Genomic DNA, 5,389 nt, shown 5'->3' on the forward strand with positions numbered 1-5,389 from the left:
TGTTAGGTGTGAGATGAGTTGCCTGTCATCGGAATTAGAATTATAGGGATTTCAGAAGCAGAGCAGCCCCTTCCTCGGTGGTGGGAAAAGGTGAGTGACATCAACAGCACAGCCCCAGTCTCCCCACCCCCCTTCTCCCCACCCTGGCTCCCCACCCCAGCTCCCACCCCTCCGGGGAGGTCAGAGGTTTGTCTCATCATTTGTCCTCCAGGACCAAGACTGCTCATTAAAGCCAGGTAGAACTGGCTCTGGGCAGAGATGGTGTTGGTTTAATTTATTTCTCGTGTCTGCTTTGCAACTCTCATTCCATCCCAACCTTTAATGGCTCAAGTAACGGTGTCTCTTCTGAGTAACTCCCTGAAACTCACCTCGTTGAGATGGACCTCAGACTCACGGACAACTTTTTCTGCATCTGAGGCAATAATTATGGGTCTGAGGCAATATTATAGAAGTGATTATCATGACATTGTGGGTAATTTACACCTTGACCTGGGAGTCACAAGACATACATTTAAATCCCAATTCCATGGCCGTGGGTCCCATTCTCCGGAGTCGTTAAACGGGCACCTGAAGGGGCCATTGAGAGATGGGCTTTTGCAAACCTCAAAGACCTATGGAAACGAGAACTGAGACTGATCTCCTCGGGGGTGTCTGCCGGCTAGTTATCCCCTCAGAGTTTGTGTCTGCCTTTGGGGGAAGGGCACAGCCACAGTTCTGAGGCAGATGACCCCAGCTGCCCAGCCTGGGAGCCCTGGAGCTGGGAGCCCGGACACTGACCTCCCTGGGCAGGAAATGGCCTTGGGTCCGGCCCCTCTCCCGTGGCACCAGGGAGGCCGGCGCTTCCTGAGCTCGTCGGGATGCCGCTCCTCTCTGCCAGGGTATCATTTTCCCAGCATCTAAGGCGGCTGCTGGGGGCTCGGCCCCGCTGTTCCTAAGCCTGATTGCAGCCCAGGGGGAGAAGCCAATCATCCCTCGCTCCTGAGGCGTCTGCTTTCCGCGTTCCCATCCACACACTCACACGCCTCTCCATGTACAGACAGGCGGGCTCACACGCAGGCCATGATTCACAGAGGGGGTGGGGGGTGGCAGAGGGAAGCCGGATTCCAAGCCCACACAGCCCCTGAGGGGCTGGTCTCTCTTCATTGGGAGTCAGTGTAATATGTGAGAAACTGGAGTTGAAGACAAAGGATCTGCATTCAAAACCAGCTCAGCTGCGGATGAGATCCTTCCGCCTTCTGGGTTTCCGGTCCCTGTTGTGTAAACTGAGGCAGACTGGCTGACCTCTGGGGTCTTTCCAGCCCTTTGACCCTTTAAGACCTTTCTGCCACAGGTCAGAATCTACTTAGCTCTTGCTAAATCTTGAGAAAATGGAAAATCGCCAAGTTCTCCCTCCTCAAGTCTTTGCCCATCCCTGGTGTCTCAATGTAGCCCAACGTTGCCATTGCTACACTGAGGAGACTTGGGAAGGTACCTCGATATCTCACCCGTCCCTCACAATTCCCATCATTCCTTTTTTTGGTTAAAGCATCGTCTATAATGCAGTGTCCAGAACTCTGGATTTGAATCCAGCCTCTGCTACAGACCGTCAGAAAACCCCTTCCCCTCTCCGCTTCCCAAACTGGAAAATAGGGATTGTAAACTAGATGACCCCCAGGGCTCTTCTGTGCCCTAATCCTATAAATCCTCTTTTTAAATGGTGAGGAGGAGGAGCTGACATGGAAGGTACTTTACAGTACAGGGCACTCCCAGCGTGGGCCCTCCCTCCAATAGAGATCTCACTTCTTTGCCTCAGTCTTCCACTGTAAAATGGGGATAATAATAACACCTGTCTCAAAGCTCAAAAGCACCTATCTACAAAAATAATTGTGAGGATCAAATGAGATCATATTGCTACAGTGTAAATGAGACATAGTAGATGCTTAATAATTGCTTGTTTCTTTTCCTCCCTAATAGATCCTCCCCCTCCCTCTGAGTTTTCTGGGATGCCTGGGAGGAGAAAGGACCAGGAACAGCTTCAAGTAGAGTGCTGGCTCCCAGGCAGCCTGTTCCTTTAGGATTTCATTGCTGTTGGGAATTTTGTTTAACAGCAACTCCCCTACTCTATACACTGACATCTGTTCTTTGCTGTTAGTTACCTGGGGCAAAGCCACTTGTCTAGGGCCACTCCGGACGGAGGGGACTCTCCTATTAGCTGTTTATATTGTTGACCAATGCCATCACTGAGTGGTATTTTGGATTTGAGAGGCCATCAGCCTCCTTCTCTCTTCCAGACTCATGGAAATCCGCTGGCAAGGAAGACCGGGGATAGCCCTGGAGGCCGTGGATGACCTAGTCATTGGGGATTAGTTATTGCACTTCATCCTAAATGGGGTCCCAAAGACATTGCTATTTTAGGGACAAATTACAGGTTCAACCGTGGCTGATCCCAAGAAGACAGTTTTTAGCCCCTCATCCACAACACGAGGAGAGCAGTACATCCTTACAGAAACCCGGGGGGGCTGCCAAATCCCGCTGCTGCCGCCGGTGCCCTTTGGCCCAGACCCCCCATCGGGACCACGGCTCCCAGTGCATCCACACCTGCAGCTTCATCCCTCACCTGTCCCACAGTACTTTAAAATAGGCAGAACTGGTGAAGCGGTGTGGGGGATTCCTTTGGATTCGTGCATACATTGGATCATCGGCCAAATTCTCTCTTCCAAGTCATCGCTGTCTGGTGGCGGGACAGAATCAAGCCGCCCACTGAGGACTCGAGATGCTGTTCTGCCTCGGCCCGCGAGGCAGAGTGTGTGGACCCTAGAAGAAAAGAGATAAGGGCAAGAGAGAGGGGACACGCAAAATGGAGGCAAGTCAAATCATTCTGATCAAGCCTCATTTTAATGGGTGCAATAGTACAGATATATATAGCAGTAGAAAAGAAGGCAGGGTTGTTCAAACACAGTACAGGGTGGGAGTCCTAGACAAAGGGTTGGTATCCCGCCCAAGGATGAGCTGCTCAGATGTTTCTGGTGGCAGGAAGCTCTATGATGTGATTAGGGGATGCCTAGATATCTGCCTATTCAAAGTTAGGATGTGATTAGGAGATTCCTATTCAGGAAGTCTTTGGTATAATGTGATTAGGAGATTCAACCTATTCAAGGTTGGCCTTATGTGGCTGTAGTTTAGTGCCGGCTCCCCACACTGTTCTTGCCTTCGATGTCCAACCGAGCTCCTATTCACCTGCCTTCGTGGCTGCTGGAACAAATTGTTCCCATGCGCCCATTCCACCAGAGGGAGTATTTGCCTGCCCAGGATGGATTCCCCCGACTCATCGGAGGGTTGGAGACCTCCCTCAACCTGCAGAAATGGTTTACTGGGGTATGACCACTGTACATGCTGCAGCTCCTTGGAGCCCCCAGTGAGAGTTAGATGGGCAGAACACAAAGGTGGAAAGCAGCCCACAGAGGGCCCTCAGCCAGAGATCCTAGTTCCCCCTGAATACTCCCTGACAGCTGGCACTCACAACAATCCTCACCACAAGCCAGGAGGTGAATTCTATCATTATTATTATCCCATTTTACAGCTAAGAAAGCTGAGGCAAACAGAGGGGAAGTGTCTTACCCAGAATGACACATCCGGGGCAGACTTTGGTCACTTCTCTTCCCAACTCCCTCCCAATACAGCTCCACCTGGCCGCTGGTCTCTCTCCCCCAGCCTCCCCCATTTCCCTTTTGGACAGCTCTCGTTCTCAGGAAGTCTTTCTTTAAATCAAGGTGAAATCTGCTTCTGTGGGACTTCCCTGGCTCTGCCCTTGGGGACAAGCAGAAAAAAACTAATTCCTCTTGAGCACGACAGGGTTCCTGCTCCTTATCGTGTCCTGCCCAGCAGCATCCTCCCCTCTCCGGGCTGACAGCAGCCAGTTCCTTCAGGGCACTGTCGTAGGGCTTGGCCAGGGGCCCTTCCCCAGCAGGATCACCTTTGGACCCTCCCGCTTGCTGTGTCCTTCCCAAAATGGAAAAGCTTGGTCAGGCTGCGTCCCCTGTAGATAAAGAGGCCATAGGAACATCCTGTTTGTATCAAGTCTTTATAATAAGGCCGGAGAGTCTCCTCTACGTGATTTCTTTTTCATTTTTTCCCCTCTGAGCTCATTCAGAACCTGAAGTCGGCCCCAGTGACGTCAAGGATCAGGCCTCCTTTGCCCCACACGCCATCCAGGCTTCCTGTTCTCAGGAAAGGTGCCAGCCATTCCATTTATTTCCCTTAGCTATCAATCTTTCCCTGTCCATGATGGGAGGGGCGAGCTGGTGGGTTTGGAGAGAGGGGGTCTTGAAGGAATTGCAGGAAGCCCATTAGCTCTTGGAAAATGGGGGTCCCGGCCCCTGCATGGTAAGCACTAAAACTGGCTCCAGGAAAAGCCAGAAGCCCAAGATGAAAGGCTTCTTCCCAATATGGAGGAAACCCCACAGCTGGTCAGCTCAACCCTGGGGATTATGGGGGCTCCAGATGTGAGGAAGCCGGGCCGGCTGGCAGGCCGGCTCTGCCAAGTCTCCTCGGCTGCTAAAATCATGGGGTTTGTCCCCTGTGCCCTCCTCAGCTGATGAAAGGAGGCCCGCCGTCCCAGTCCCAACAGCCAACTGCCTGACTAGCACAGGGAATGAAACTGCTGGTTTCAGCTTCTTACACCTTGGAAAGATCATCTGGCTTCTCGGAGCCTCAGTTTCTCCCTCCATAAATTGAAACTCGTATTCCCTATGATCTCCTTCACAGACCTTGGGAGGAGGGGGGAGTAATGCTTTGTAAGCTTTTAAGGGCTTCAGAAACGTGAGCTGTGATTGTTGCTGCCACCCCAATGAGAGGCCTCAAAGCCAGCCCCCTCCCCCGGGCGCCCCCCAACCCAAAGAACAAAAGGCAGAGCCAGCTCTCAACATAAACACGAGGCACTAATGGGTCGGTGTCCCAGAAAGCCTCAGGGGGTGGGGCTGGTGACATGGGGACCCCAGCCTTATTCCTCTAAACCAGCTGTGTAAATGAGCACACTTGGGGGGGGGGCGGGGGCAAGAACTGAAAGGAATTAAAGGGGATGGAAGATCACAACCTCCCATCACTGAGCTGTCTCATATCATCACAGTCAACTGACCAAGGTGTTGGCAGGAAGTCAGGAAGCATCTTCTGAACGCAGCACTGGAGACAAACTTACAAAGGCGAGACCATCCCCACTCTCAAGGAGCTGGTATTTTACTGGGGAGAAACAGAAAAAACAGGGGAATGGTTTGGCCAAAGAAGCAGTTAGTGTTATCGGGCAAGATCTCGTTGTATTTCTGTGTACACCTGGCTTTGAACCTGGCTTTGCTATTTACTCTGTAGTCTTAAACAAGCCGTTTAATTTTTCTGTTTCCTTTCCTGTGAAATGTGA

This window comes from Sarcophilus harrisii, chromosome 2 (genome assembly GCF_902635505.1).
Source record: "Sarcophilus harrisii chromosome 2, mSarHar1.11, whole genome shotgun sequence".
Lineage (NCBI taxonomy): Eukaryota > Metazoa > Chordata > Mammalia > Dasyuromorphia > Dasyuridae > Sarcophilus > Sarcophilus harrisii.